Source organism: Carassius gibelio, chromosome B22, assembly GCF_023724105.1.
Source record: "Carassius gibelio isolate Cgi1373 ecotype wild population from Czech Republic chromosome B22, carGib1.2-hapl.c, whole genome shotgun sequence".
Lineage (NCBI taxonomy): Eukaryota > Metazoa > Chordata > Actinopteri > Cypriniformes > Cyprinidae > Carassius > Carassius gibelio.
This window is the reverse complement of record NC_068417.1, coordinates 9,618,452-9,634,633: the sequence shown is the minus strand read 5'-3', so window position 1 is coordinate 9,634,633 and position 16,182 is coordinate 9,618,452. Positions and strand designations below refer to the sequence as shown.

Sequence of the window (16,182 nt, the reverse complement as noted above, 5' to 3'; positions counted from 1 at the left end):
AACATCAAGACCTTTAGGTGGATGAGTATTTGTCATCCACCTGTTAGCTTGTATAACCTTTTTTTTTTTGTATTAATCTTTTTCTTTTCTGTGTGTGTGTGGTGTGGAGTGTGTGTTTGTTTTTTTTAGGAGCTGCGGCCTTTTTGGCTTAGGAAATTGATCGTTTCCCTCCTATCTTTGGTGGTGGTGTCTACAACGTGTGCTGTGACCGATCATTTCACTGGGGCTCTTGGTGCTGTGAGAGTGAGTGTGCAGTGTGTGTGTGAGGGGAACGTACACATCTCTCGTGAGGCCGCAGCTTCCTTTTTGTGAACATTGCGTTTGTGGTTTGTCATTTGTCTGTGCATGGTTTTTATTATAAATTATAATAAACTTTTGGTAATTTTGTATAAATACCTGTGTCTCCATGTTTTTCTGTCTTTAGTGGGGAACCTGTGCGCGGGTATATTATTCCCTGGGTGAAATTCCCAGGGTGGCGTAGTCTAAACTAAATTCTATAACATCTATTGTGTCCTTTGTCCCTGTGGTTGTCACATATTTGGCGTAGTCGGCAGGGTCTGCTTATTATTTTGACAGGATTTTGGAGACATGGGTATTTATTTTGTTTTCTTGTGATTGTATGCATTTTGACAAAACAGCGGTGTCATAAACTGTTTATCTCTAACATCCCTACGTTTAGGTTTATGCATTTAATTCATAATTCTTTTCTCAATTAAAATTATTAGATATGGATGTTGAGTTGCAGGAGCTGCGGGACCTGGTGGCCCAATTGAGGAGTGAGAACGAAAGGCTACAGGGACCGCAACCTTCAGTAAGTGCCATTAGTGATGCGCAGGGTAGTAACGCAGCAACATCTAGGCCTTTAGAGGCCGGTGCTGGCACTGAAGCTGTTGATAGGTTTGTTTTGTCCCCAGGGACCGTAAGTGCCCAAAGTTTAGTGGTAAATCAGGAGTGGGTATTAATGAGTGGGTTGAGGAAGCACAGGCCTGTATGCGGGTCCGTTGTCTGTCCACGGCCGATAAAGCTTTTTTCCTTTTTGATCATTTAGAGGGGGAAGCTCGAGAGGAAATTAGGCATCGTCCTGATGCAGAAAAGGGAGACCCTGATAAAATTATTGTGGCACTTCGTGACCTGTATGGTTGTTCCTTGTCGTATGTAGCACTACAAGAAGCTTTCTTCTCCCGTAGGCAACAGGAGGGGGAGACCTTGTTGGAGTTCTCCCTCGCCTTAATTAGCCTTCAGGAGAAGGTGAAGCAACAGTCACCGGCTGCGATGCCAAATGCAGGGGTTTTGCTACGTGACCAGTTTGTTGAATTTGTTTTAGATCCAGCATTGTGCCGTGAGCTTAAACAATTGGTTCGTCGTGAGCCGTCCTGTAATTTTTTACATGTGCGTAGTGAAGCGATAAGGTGGGAAAGGGAAGGGATGTTGGGAGGTGCGAGAGCTCGGAGCCAGTCCCTCCCGTTAGCGTATGGTGTCCAATATGGAATGCAGGGGCGTTCTGGGTTAGAGGGTGGAGGCTTGGTGGCCAGATCGGAATTTGATGAGTTAAAAGAGATGTTAAAACTTCAACAGGAACAGTTGGGCCAGCTTACTCAAGGGCTTGCCCAGTTACAGGGTTCTTCCTTGCAAAAGCCCTCCCCTCGCAGGGGACCTGTAATATGTAGACGATGTCAACGTGCTGGTCACTTCGCTAGAGAATGCGATGGTGACCGGGTTTCTCCGCGCCCTTGGCCTCCTTCCGCGGTAGTACCCGTATCTGGGGGAAGACAGCCCCGCCCAGCACAACAGTCGGAAAACTAGTTCCCACCGGGCTGCAGAGCCACAGTCCGGTTGGGGTGTCAATGGGCTCGGTTTTAAATCATGTTGAAAACATGCCTCTACTAATTTCGTCCTGTCCCCATCTTGTTGCCGTCTTTGGTGGGGTTTCAGTTCCCTGTTTGGTGGACACTGGTTCAATGGTGTCCACTATTACAGAGAGCTGTTTCCGTAGAGATATTGCACCAGGAGAGCAAGAAGCGCTTAAGATGTGTCATTGGTTGCAGCTGCGTGCAGCAAATGGGCTTGAGATTCCATATATTGGTTATGTAGAGTTAGACATTGAGCTGTGTGGGTGCTTGGTGCCTAAGTGTGGGGTTCTGGTGGTCAGAGATCCTCCTGGTGGCATGGGTGACAAAGTTCCCAGTGTATTGGGGATGAATGTCTTGCGCCGATGTTACCAGGAGCTCTTTGGTCAACATGGCCCTGCATTGTTTAGTGTGCCTTTTGTTAAACAGGCCCCGAGCATTATGGTTCATGCACTTCAGTATTGCTGTCACGTTAATACTGAACCTGTAGAGGGTCGTGCTGGTAGGGTCAGAGTTCGTGGCCACCGGGCTTGCTGTATACCCGGTGGCACAGTGAAATTTGTCGCTGCTACATGCTCTGAGCACTATTCTGATTCTCCTGTGCTCTTTGAGCCACTCGAGCAGGGGTTACCTGCGGGATTATTGGCATCTCCTGCGTTAATTCAAGTAATCCGGGGTACTGCATATGTGCCCATTGTGAACGTTGGGATTTCTGATGTCATGCTTTATCCCCGTAGCCCTTTAGGAACGTTGGATCAGGTGCTTGTGGTCAGCTTGCCCCCAGATGTGGCAGAGATTCGATCTGTTGCCGCCACTGTCCAGACTCCGGGTCCCCAGGTGGTTCTCACTATGGAGGAACAGATTAATGTTCTAGAATTGCCAGGATTATCGGAGAAGGAGGTAAGTCAAGTGAGGGCGTTGCTTCATAGATACCAGTCGGTATTCTCAGCCCATGAGGGGGATTTGGGATGCACTGGTTTGTTGGCTCATGATATTCCCCTCGTGGACGATGTTCCAGTTTGGCAGCGTTATCGCCGAATCCCGCCCTCTGAGTATGAGGTGGTTAAAGCACATATTAATCAATTGCTTGAGGCACGGGTGATTAGAGAGAGCTGTAGCCCCTACGCTTCACCGATAGTCCTGGTAAAGAAAAAGGACGGTACCCTACGCATGTGCGTAGATTACCGTCAATTAAATGCCAAAACCCGAAAAGATGCATTTCCCTTGCCTCGCATAGAGGAATCTTTAGATGCCTTGTCAGGGGCCTGCTGGTTCTCAACCATGGACTTGGCTAATGGATATAACCAAGTCCCGGTAGCTGAGGGGGATCGGCCGAAGACCGCCTTTTGTACCCCATTTGGCCTATTTGAGTACAATCGTATGCCGTTTGGGCTCTGCAATGCCCCCAGTACCTTCCAGCGACTAATGCAACGCTTGTTTGGAGACCAGCAGTGCCAGTCGTTATTACTATATCTTGATGACATTGTAGTGTTCTCGTCATCAGTAGCACAACATTTGATGCGTCTAGAGGTGGTTTTGCATCGTCTGGAGGTTGAAGGGTTAAAGGCTAGGTTAGGGAAGTGTTCCTTTTTCCAGAAGGAGGTGAAATATCTGGGACATGTCATTTCGGCTGAGGGAGTGTCCACCGACCCCAGTAAAGTTGAGGCAGTGGCCCAGTGGCGAAGACCAGAGACAGTCAAGGACTTGCGTTCATTCCTGGGTTTCGCGAGTTATTATCGTCGCTTTGTGGAGGGCTTTGCTCAATTGGCTGCCCCTCTACATCGGTTAGTGGCAGAATTTGCAGGGTCTAAATCCAGGAAGCATACGGTCGAACGCTTTGGCATGGCATGGTCCGAGCAGTGCCAACAAAGTTTTGATGGTTTGAGAGGTAGGCTTACGACATCTCCGGTCCTGGCCTATGCTGATTTCTCGCGACCTTTTGTTCTAGAAGTAGACGCCAGCCATAGAGGACTGGGAGCGGTGCTCTCTCAGGAGCAGGGGGGCAAGGTACGACCCATCGCTTATGCGAGTCGTAGTCTACGGCCCACTGAGCGCAACATGTCAAATTATAGCTCCATGAAGCTGGAGTTTGTTGCGCTCAAGTGGGCCATGACAGAGAAATTCAGGGAATATTTGTTGGGACAGAAATGTGTAGTTTACACTGACAACAACCCCCTGAGTCACCTGAATTCTGCAAAGCTTGGTGCTACAGAGCAGCGGTGGGCCGCACAGCTTGCCTCATTTGACTTTGAGATAAAGTATAGGTCCGGCCGAAGTAATCGTAATGCTGACGCTCTATCGAGACAGGGTCCACCTGGCTGTCATGGGTTGGATCATGCACTTCCTGGGACTAGTGTACCAGAGGAGATGCTGTGTTCTGTGAGGCAGGGAGAAATAGGTCCCCACGTTCTTCAGGCAGCGATGTCCGCTCTACCGAGTTACTCTGCCAAGGAAATTAGAGTCCAGCAGCATGCTGACAGAGTCCTTGGTGAGGTATTAGAGTTTTGGGATGGTAAGATCTTTCCTAATGGGGAGGAGCGCCGAGGGCTCTCTAAGTCAGCACGGGTCTTACTCCGCCAGTGGAATAGGTTGGTAGATCGAGAAGGTGTAGTGTACCGCCGTGTTTTTCGTTCTGATGGAGGAGAAGAAATTCTTCAAATTCTTCTCCCTTCTTCCCTGCGCAGTGAAGTGTTGACCCTGTTGCATCAGGAGCATGGACATCAAGGGATAGAGCGCACTCTCGAACTGGTGAGGCAGCGCTGCTATTGGCCAAGTATGGCAGCAGAAGTGGCCCAGTGGTGTCGAGATTGTGAGCGGTGCCAGGTTGCTAAAGATACACAACCAGCTGCTCGTAGTCATATGGGCCATCTGTTGGCATCTCGGCCCAATGAGATTCTAGCAATTGATTTCACTGTCTTGGAGGCATCTCGGACAGGGATAGAGAACGTTTTGGTGATGACAGATGTGTTTACTAAATATACATTGGCTGTCCCAACTCGAGACCAGCGTGCTGAAACCGTTGCAAGGGTGTTAGTAGGGGAATGGTTTTATAGGTTGGGAGTCCCTGGTCGAATCCATTCTGACCAGGGCCGTAACTTTGAGTCCATCCTGGTTCAGCAGTTATGTAGATTGTACAACATCAAGAAGTCGCGCACAACGCCTTACCATCCGGCAGGTAATGGCCAATGCGAGCGATTTAATCGCACCATTGCATAATCTGTTGCGCACCCTTCCTCCCTCAAGGAAGAGGGATTGGGCATCTTGTCTCCCGCAAGTGGTCTATTACTACAACACCACCCCCCACCAAACCACCGGTGAGTCCCCATATTTTCTTATGTTTGGGCAGGAGCCACGGCTTCCGGTGGATTTCCTGCTTGGAGGGGTCCAGGACGTCGTTCCTGGAGATGTGCATGAGTGGATTGTAGAACATCAAGCAAGGCTACAGGCTGCTTTTGAAGGGGCCAGTGCACGGTTAAAGCTTGCGGCAGATCATCGAAAGGTGAACCATGACCAGCATGTTCGGGATGTCCCATTGACGGTTGGCCAGATGGTGTATTTGAAGGAGTGTGGTAGACGAGGACGCCATAAAATCCAAGATGTGTGGAGTCCTGTAGTCTATTATGTGGTGAAAGCACCAGAGGATAACGGTGCCGTGTACTCTATTGCATCACGGGAAGAACCCGATCGGGTTAAACATGTCCATCGTTCCCTGTTGAAAGGACGGAGTCAGGTAGTAACTCAAGAGTCGAGTCCTAGTGAGGTGTCTTCAACCCTGTTAGAGACGGTGTATGAGGAGGTAGGCGAGGTGGATTGCTGGCATGTGGTCCCAAGGGAGCATCAAGAAGCAGGTGTGCCAGCCTTAGAAGGTAATGCGTTGGTTGAGTCATCCACTACTGATACAATGCCATTAGTGGCCCCAAGCGAGCCTGATCCTGATCCGGTAGAAGTGGGGGGTGGTAGTTTGGTTTCCATCTTGCCAGGGGTCATACACCCCCCTGAGCCAGATAATGGTCAGGTGAGGCCAAGACGAACAACTGCAGGACAACACTCTAACCCTCCTCACCTTCCTAGGGCATTAGGAGGTTCTGGGTCTGCTATTCGATCAGCAGCCATTTCTAGTTCAGTTTCCGTCTTTAGACCCTGGAGTTGAGTCCAACGTCGGGGCGACGTTGCAAAAGGGTGGGGTAGATTGTGGCATAATGAGCTGAAAGCCCACACGCAGTTTACGTGACGTCATTAATTTGCGCTGGCATATAGGCTCCTTGCGCGTCTTTTGTGAACGCTCGCCTGTTTGCTTTATGCTGCACGCTGCTGTGACCATTTTCAGCGCGTCCTCTGTGAACCCTCACCTGTTTGCTGCGCGCTGCTGTGACCATTTTTTAGCGCGTCCTCTGTGAACCTGCGTCCACCTGTTTGTTTCATGCTGCGCGCTGCGGTGAACACTTTCAGCGTGTCGTTTGGGGTCTCGCGCCTGCTTGCTGCACGCGGCTGTGACCGTTCCGGACGGACAACAATTTCCCATTTGTGTTTCATTACAATTGGCTTCATTCGGATGACTGTTGTGCGGGCATCTGTGGACTTCAGGTACGGGTATGACTGGTTTTAATTTATTGTTGTCTTATTAGATTGTAGCGACTGGTTAGGTGGCAACTTTCCTGCATTTGTTTTGATTAGTTCGTGATTTGGTGGGAGAATGACGACTGTATTAAACTATTGAGGGAATGTCCTTTTGGGTGCCTGGCCTCGCAGCTACGGTAGGTCACCATTGCATTTCTCCTTTTAAAAATTTATATGTGCAGATCTAGATCGTCTTAATCATTTGTGTGATTTTCAGGAGAACTACAGTTCGTGCAGTGTCACCGCTGTTTTGTTTATAGGCCATCTGATACTGCTGTAATACAATGTGTTGATACATACTGCTGTACATCTTTGCCTACACACACTTCCTAAGTGCATATTTTTGCCCATATAATAAGACCTCAAATTATATTTTTTTCGTTGAAACCTCAAGCAACTCGTGGTTTTCTTTCTTTTGGGGTTTTCTTTATTTTGTATAACTTTTCATGTCTAAATTGTCATTTTTGGTATAATATCTGTGAATTTATTTATTTCATATATTGTTTATTCATTTGAAGTGTTGATTTATGTATACAACGTAATAACTGTTGTTTTGTTGATTTTTGTTAAGTTTATTTTTCAAGATTTGTTTAATGGCTTTTTTTGGATTGGATTGGGCCCATTAAGGTTGAACATCAAGACCTTTAGGTGGATGAGTATTTGTCATCCACCTGTTAGCTTGTATAACCTTTTTTTTTTTTGTATTAATCTTTTTCTTTTCTGTGTGTGTGTGGTGTGGAGTGTGTGTTTGTTTTTTTTAGGAGCTGCGGCCTTTTTGGCTTAGGAAATTGATCGTTTCCCTCCTATCTTTGGTGGTGGTGTCTACAACGTGTGCTGTGACCGATCATTTCACTGGGGCTCTTTGTGCTGTGAGAGTGAGTGTGCAGTGTGTGTGTGAGGGGAACGTACACATCTCTCGTGAGGCCGCAGCTTCCTTTTTGTGAACATTGCGTTTGTGGTTTGTCATTTGTCTGTGCATGGTTTTTATTATAAATTATAATAAACTTTTGGTAATTTTGTATAAATACCTGTGTCTCCATGTTTTTCTGTCTTTAATGGGGAACCTGTGCGTGGGTATATTATTCCCTGGGTGAAATTCCCAGGGTGGCGTAGTCTAAACTAAATTCTATAACATCTATTGTGTCCTTTGTCCCTGTGGTTGCCACAGGAAAAACAAGTATTACTCAGTGGTTGCTTTTCCTAAGCTAATACTCCCTTCAAGACAAGATAAACATGGATATTATCTCTTCAACTGTAATACCATAGAAAGGAACTTCATTTCTTTTTGATCACACCTCATATGTAATTTTATAGAAACTGTCAATGTGGTCAATGTTTTTTGTGATATAATCAGCATTAAAGAGATAGTAGGAGTTTGGAATCATGATATGTGAAATGTGATCTCTGTGCAAATGTGACTTGAGAAAAAAAAAACATGCAGAAGGTGCACAAGCTATAAACTGCTGACAGACCCAGTGACATACTGAAACAAAGACATATTCTAAAAACACTGAATGTTCTTCACATCTACGTACAGCTATGGACTGTTATATATAATATTCTCTACCCTTCATTAAACTATTACTCTCTTTCTGTTACTCTCTTTTTTTATCTCAGTATGAATAGACTTGCTATTTCCCACATTCAAAACTAGATCTCAAAGAATTCAGAGAGAGCTCTCCATATCATGCACTGTTAGTTAGGGCACATTTATCTTTAAGCAAATTTGAACAGTGTGACATGGAAAATACCTTTATCCATTTTGCATATTTACCTGGAGATGTAAATGTTGGTACAGTACATTAAACCTTATGCAAACATAACATTATCAGAGTGTTTAAATTTGACTATAGCCATAGTATTCACCAATGATGTCGGAGGATCTTTATTACTTCTTCTTTTTTTTTTTTTTTTAATTCAGCTGCAAGCTAACCTAGAGATAAAGAACGGCGACCAAAGAGGTGACCAACAACTAAGACGAATATGATTTTGTGTTCCCATATGCTCAAACAGCAAAGGAAAAGTACACAACAGCATTTTGACTGGTTTGATGCTATATAACTGAGAAACAAGAATAAAAAAAAAAATCTGTTAGCTTTGAATGATCTGAATATATGTGTTCTTGGTCACATCAAACTGCAACTGGCTTGACTGCTTGTTCAAAGGCTTCTAACATTAAAAAGTTAAAGACTGGTGTGATACGCAAATACAACATTTCAGTATACCAGTCTTTTTATGGACCCTATCATTTTGCATACAGGATAACAGAAAAATGAGCCGTCAAACACAGTTACTCCACTCCACCATCATCTTCTTATGTTTCCTAATGTTTCATATTTATGATATATGATAATATTATTCATGAAAACAGCCGTACACTTATAAAAAGATACAAAATGCCAATTGAATAGAAACAAGCTGGAGATAACAAAAATGGGACCGAAACTTGGCTTACAAAAAAAAAAAAAAAAAAGTTGTTACAAAAGAGGAGAATTATGGAGAAGTTAATGAAGTTAGTCTTATGAGTGACAGGTGTTAAATTTCCTGTCACTCTGTTGTGTTATAAACACCCTGACAACAGTGTTAGCTAGTTTACTAAAAGTGATACTTGTGGCCCACTTAGTGGAACCATTCACTTGTGGTTTGATGTGAATGCCAGCAAGATAGAATAATGCTCAGATGCTTGTGGATTAAACATCTCCGATGACTAGGGTGACCATATGCGCCGTTCATACGGGACACGTCCCAGCCAAGATTTTAATAATGCCTAAAACATCCAGAGCAGTTTGACCAATAACATGCAGGTAATTTTACATAATCGACCAATCGTGGGGCTGCGTGTGAGAAGCTGAGATCTAGAGGGAACGATCAAAGCGATGCAAATATGTGCACGTGTTTGTTCGTTCGATTGACTTGAAGCGTTGCTGCGCACAAATCCCCAAAAAAATAAGGAGCCGTCTGCTCTGCGCTTTCTAGCTCTCTTGAATGTTACACAACGATCAGCCTGCACAGTGCAAATAGCCAAAACCTGTATATTGTAGGCAATATTAAAATCCTGACTGGGATTGACGCCGCATATGGTCACCCTACCGATGACATTCATCGCCATTAATTGATTTTATCGGTTTACAAGAAAAGGTAGGATATGGATTTAATTGCAAACTGTTAGTAGGTTACTGATTTTAGGATTGATCATGCTAGCTACAGAATTCGAGTCTACATGCGTTCCATAGAAGTGACAACCTGATGAATAATCTGCATTAGCCTACAGAAAAAAAAATCTTCACAGATTATTCACGATTATGTATTGCTGCCAAGGTATCTTGTTTTTACAGTGCTTTGTTATATGGAGCAGTCTGGAAGAAAGCAATCTATCTAATTTGTTTGTCTACACCATAATTAAAATGTGACAGACTTTAATGGACAGTAAAAAAAAACACATAACCCCAAACCGGCACCGTAACTTCATCTTGACACGCGGCTAAACAAAGGCAGAACTCAATTTGAGCAATCAAACAAAGTAAAAGAGCCGTAACTGGTGTTCCCTTTCGAGGGAACTTCGAACTGCGTCCTCTAGGGGGCGCTTTGGGGAACACCTCGTCGTGACCCATGTCTGAAGCATGCATTGAAAAAACACCAACTTGTTGGTCGGCGACAGCCTCCGACGTCACTACCGGCGAGACTATAAATCAACACCAGGAGAGGACGTCATTTCTTCTTCATCTTCATTGACTGTTTTGTTTGAAGCGCGCATCTGAAAGAACCAGTAAGGGCGATCTTTCTCTGTTTATCATGGCGACAACTAGCAAGCGTTTAGACGATGTGTGCATGCGTGTCGGCGTTATTTGACACCCGATGACAATATGCGATCTTTGCATCATTTGTTTGGGTGAAGAGCACGCACGCAATGTCTTTGAGGAGGCAATCTGCTTGCATTGTGAGCATTTTTTCAATGGAAAAAGCTCCGCTCTCGTTTGTCTCTCTTCTGAAAAGAAAAGGCAGCCTTCTGCTTCCCGCGGTTCAGGATCTGTCCATGCTGAGGCGTGGAAGAAAATGAGCTCGTGGTAATACAGGTGTATCTGTCTGAATGGTTTAAAGTGGGACTTTCCCTTTCGCGCTCGTAAAAAAAAAAAGAAAAAAAAGGGTGGACGAGAGAGAGCCTCGGGAGGAAGATGTTATATATTTAACACTTTCTGATACTGAGGTTAGTGCTCTGCTGGGTTTTTACCCAGGAAAAGCAGGAGATATTTGAGGATGATGAAGAAGCTGAGGCTGAGCCTTCTCAATTCTCCTGCTCTGCGTATGTAGAGCTGTTGGAGGTTATTGAGCGAAAATTTCCTTTTGACCATAGCCCTCCAGCTCAGGTGAGCCTTTCATTTGTGCATGATCTCCATACAAAGATTTTTTTCTTTCTGCAGGGGAAACATCCACTCTTAATCTTCCTCCTTGCCATCTAAGCCCCTTCAGAAAATCATCTCACTTAAATGGCAAGGCATACGCAGTAGCAGGTCAGGCTGTGGCTTTATTACACACAATGCTGGTGCTTCAGGCATATCAGACTGATCTGCTAAGAGACCTGGATAGAGGCAGGGGCCTTTTTCAGATCAGGAAGCTGAGCTGCGCCGCACCACGGATCTCTCTCCGTGTTACCAAACAGGCGCCTCCGCCATGGGCAGGACTATGGCGGCCATGGTGGCAGCGGAGAGACATCTGTGGATGAACCTGGCAGACATTGGGAGGAAAGAACATGCTTTCTGCTCGATGCTTAGGTTTCGCCTTCTGACCTTTTCGGTATTTCCGTTGAGACGGTGATTGAGAAGTTCAGGGAGACGAAGGCGCGCTCTGCTGCTTTCAGATCCTTTGTTCCACGAAGGTCCAGGTCTGAGCCCGAACAAGATAGGGGTCCTGGCCTGTCTCGATCTGAGGATCAAAGATGGGCACAGAAGGCTAGAGTCGCAACTCGCGCTCCTCCCCCACCTGCGGGCAGGGGTTAGAGGAATCGTGGCTCACGAGGAGGTAAGCAGAACCTAAGGGGTATGATCTAGACGAGGCAGCATTCTCGTCCGAATCGGAGTGATACAGAGGTATCTACTCGTTCCCTTTGGGGATTTTTAACTTCTGCTTTTATCCTCCCCTTCCTAATTCCCCTGTAACCACCAGCTCTCCACCTGATCGAGGTTAGGTGGAAACCTCTCGCATAACAGTCTCCTGTGCTGGACCCAGGGGCGGATCTACCGGGGTGGCATGGGATGGCAAATGCCACCCTAAAAGAAAGCCTTGCCACCCCAGCTGCCACCCCAGTTGGCAGCAACGAGTTAAAAGTTATGGCCAATTATAAAATTTACGAGCGCGAATCTCCAATGTCAGACTGCAGTTAATGCAGCAGCACGAGAGGACGACAGAGCGGCACGAGACTGATTAGTTTGGAAAAGTTTCTGAGCGCGAGAAGCGAGGGAGCACAAGGGGAAATAGGTAAAAAAAATGTATTGGCTTTCTGTAAAGAAATTAAGCTATAATGCAAGCACAGTGCTAGCATAGTTGTAATGTTGACTTTGAAATGATAAATATCAGGTTGAAGAACGTTATTTCTCTAACTAACGTTACAGTGGTATAGTCTACTACGTTATTCCATACGTTTTGTGTCTGAACTTTCACACTTTCATTCATAAATTCATCCGTCTGTGTTTGAAAAGCGACAAGGATTGAATCGCGGAATTCAGTCACAAATAGAAGTTGCTTCATAAAGCAGAACGTCACGGAATTCTGCCATTTTTGAATGAATAAATCAAAAGTAGGGCTGTACATTTAATCAAATCTCGATGTGGACTAGTGTCTGTGAATATTAAAGGTGTAGTTATACACGTCTCTGGGAATGAGCGCTCAATGTGTACTCTACTACTACTACACACACACACACACACTGAAGCACGCGTGACTGCAATGTCTTTACGACAACCTGTCAGAATAAAATCTCGGTGAAGAAATGTAAACTTGAAGAAATGTAAACAGAAATTTAGTACTATTGCACAGTAGAATATGCTATACTTCAAGCAGGCAGGCCTAATAGCTAATAATAATAGTAGTTTATTAAAAAACACAGAAACTCTGTCTACAACCCACCAAAATAAAAGATTGGTCCAACTCAAAGAAATGATGTAAGAAATTGCGCAGTTAAATATTCTTAAAAAAGATATACTAAAACGTTATTTTAAGGGAATATCACAGAAGTTTTCATAGATGTTTTAATTTAAACTTGCCAAAACAATAACACCATTTTTTTTTTCCAAAAAAAATTCTAAAAAGTACATTTGTATTTGTGCCTATAATGTTTATTTGTTTATTATTATTGTCAGCTAATAAAACCTATGCTTCAGGGACTATATTCATATAACATCTAAGGCTAAATGTAGCTCTTGACTGGTTGAGTTAGATGATGATTAACACTAAACAGTAGAAAATCAGTTGAGTCTCCCCAGCTATAAATGTCATTGGCTGTTAAAGTTGTGTTGTGTTTCTTATAATAAATTGACATATTGATTACACTTTCATAATGCTCTCAATTACATGTCGATGCATACTGTATGTATTTGTGAGTGTGGTGGTGCTTATGGGGTAATGGTCAGGGACAGGTGAGAATGAGGTGGTAGGTGAGATCACAGTATACACACTACAAAAAAGACTACACCACTGTATAGCCTATTATGTTAGGTCTGACGTTTGTTCTGTGTAAAGTAGGCTACAAAAGTTAATATAGCGTATACATATACTATTTATCAGGAAACTGTGATAACTGTGACTAAATTCAGTATATATACATCTGCCATATGTTGCCACCCCTCAAAAATTCCTGCCCCCTTCTTGCCACCCCATCAATATTTTTCTAGATCCGCCCCTGGCTGGACCTATAATGTTTTTATGGTTCTATGTAAATGTAACCCTCTCTGTATATACTTATGTGTATTTAATTGCTGGTGGTTACGTGTCTACTAATAAACTCTGTGAGTTTCCTTTGCAGTGATCATTTACAGTGTTTACTAAACACTCGCCAGCACCAGCCATCCGGCTTTATGTTCCAGTATTAGGCGGCTGAGATCACAGGTTTCTGAGGGAGCCTTTTGATCATCAGGCCTGGCACAGCACTGCAGGGAATTTCATGGATGTCCGGCCAGGTCACCCCGAGGGTTCTCCTGGCCGCTTAGGGGTGCTGTCGCATCTAGTGGGAAGTGGAGGTGGCAGTTACAGAAGTCTTCTTGTATATGCTGCCTCAGGTGATGCTCCCCTCGCCCGAGGTTTGTAAAATTGAGCTTACCTCTCCCTTGAGATTCAGTGCCCCTGTGATGCTTAGGAACCTTTAATTTCACACGCTAAGCTCTGTGTACTTTCTCAAAACCACATGGTGGTCAGTGTGCACGTGAACACTTTGCGCACTTTCTAAAAATCCACAAGTGGTAAGTTTGCATGCAAGACTCTGCACACTTTCTGAAATCTTGTACGATAAGGGTTGTGCGCTCTGCTTCGTTCCCTTTCTTGAGATGATTAGACCTTGGTTCCTTGGGCTCCATTCAGTCAGTGTGTATTTGTTTATACACCTCAGGCATCGTTTCCCTCAACATGAGGGGCTATTTGGGTGATTCTCATGGTAATTTAGCAGCACTCCCCTTTTGCCAAAAAAAGCGGTCGCCTATGAGCGCGCTACTCTGAGCCCGGAGTTTTCCTCTCGTATGAGACCGAGTTCTCTGTTTTTTCTCCAGAGCGCTCCAGTATTGTTTCCATAGATCGAGTTGATGACTCTCAATCATACTGTTTTGAGACACACTATTCCATCTATGAGCTGCTCTATCGGAGTGCCACGAGAGCCCCTCCTTAGAACAGTATTTGAAAATCAATGCTATGGTAAGTGTGCATGTGAAGTCTTTGCACACTTTCTGAAATCCACACTGTGGTAAGTTCGCAAGCTAGTATTCTGCGTTCTTTCTAAAATCCTATATGGTGAGGCTTTGGCGGTTGCTTCGTGCCCTTTCTTGAGTTGGTAAAAGCCCCATTCAGCTTGGGCGCCACTCCACCTATGTATCCTCGGATACTTATCTAAACAGGGTGTTGCTACTAGAGAACTGTCGAGACAGCTCTTTCAGCAAGCTTATGTGTAAGCTAGCGGTATCTCCTGTGTGACAGGCAAGACTTGGTACAAATGCTAGATTCTTAGCCGTATCCCTTTAAAGGAATCTTTCTTGATTCCAAGCCTTCAGCTCTACCTTGGGCCGAAGCCCTAACAATTAAGTTGGGTATGTAGCTTAGGCCTTTTGGCCGTAAGGGGTACTGTCACAGACAGCCGTCTAAACGTCCCAGGGGCAACTCACATGGAAATGGTAGAGTTGGTACTTAGTGCTCGCCATGATTCTGGTCTGCACTCCCCTCAGCATGGCGGTGTCTGTATACTGTTCCCCAAAGCGCCCCCTAGAGGATGCAGTTCGAAGTTCCCTCGAAAGGGAACTGTCTCAGGTTACGTATGTAACCATAGTTCCCTGAGTAGGGAACGAGACACTGCGTCCTCTAGCTCCCTGCCATGCTTTGGACTAGGGCTGGGCGATATATCTAACGATATGATCATGCCAACCTGGTCTCATGGGAAATACGTACCTCTGCACACTTTTTTGCAGCGCCACAAATATGTACCACCTGGTACGTATTGCCACAGTTTTGAAACACAAACGTCCACTGGGATCGCTAAAGAGTGACATTTTTTTTTCTTTTACAAAGAAGAAACAGGACTGCATTGAATTAACCAAAAATAAAAATACAAATAAAACAAAAACAACAACAATAATAAATAATAATAATAATAATAATAATAATTATTATTATTATTATTATTACTGTTGTTGTTATTATATATATATATATATATATATATATATATATATATATATGTGTGTGTGTATGTGTGTGTGTGTGTGTGTGTGTGTGTGCGTGTGTGTGTGTGTAACGGAGGCCACTGAGTAGTGCTGTGCAGGTAAAACCTCACTCCCCGATCTCAAGTGAGGTTTACCTGCACAGCACAGTGCTATATATATATATATATATATACATACATACATACATACATACATACATATATATATATATATATATATATATATATATATATATATATATATATATATATATATATATAAAATACAGAAAAATAAATGACTCCTCAACAAATAAGAAAAAAACGTACAGAGATTTTTTTTTTTTTGTCCTTTTTTTATTGATTTATATTCTATAGGCTTCTCATCGTCAGTAATTAATTCCAGTCAAAATATAGTAAATATAGTAAATATATTCTACCCGTTAATTAACAGAAGTTGCTGTTTATTTTTTGAGAAATAATGTTACCGTTTTTCTATCGGTTTGGTGTGTTAAATCTAACAGTAATATACAGAACCCATTAGCCTTATCGACAGTGACGATCAGTTTTAATTGTTTCTCCTTCGATTATGAGAACGGGGATTCGTTTTGGATAGTAATTTAATTAAAATAAATTTAATTAATTTAATTAATTAGTGGACGCCAGCATTACCCGTGATGCTAAGCATCAGTTGCTATGGAGACGTAGCCAGTCCCCTTAGCGATTGGGTGATTTCTTTAGTGATTTCATTTCTCATTGCGCTCTGTCCAGGTAAGTTACGAGGTTCATAATAAGTAATGATCACGTTTTGCTTAAATGTTATAATTG

At 43.8% G+C, this 16,182-nt stretch overlaps 2 protein-coding genes across 4 annotated transcripts in view; both read right to left on the bottom strand.

Annotated features, from left to right (window-relative positions):
* Positions 1–16,182, bottom strand: part of LOC127987296 (putative autophagy-related protein 11) — a 308,120-nt gene that overhangs the window by 101,069 nt on the left and 190,869 nt on the right. The window lies entirely within an intron of this gene.
* The window catches only part of LOC127987310 (neoverrucotoxin subunit alpha), a 270,558-nt gene that overhangs the window by 132,409 nt on the left and 121,967 nt on the right, over positions 1–16,182 (bottom strand). The window lies entirely within an intron of this gene.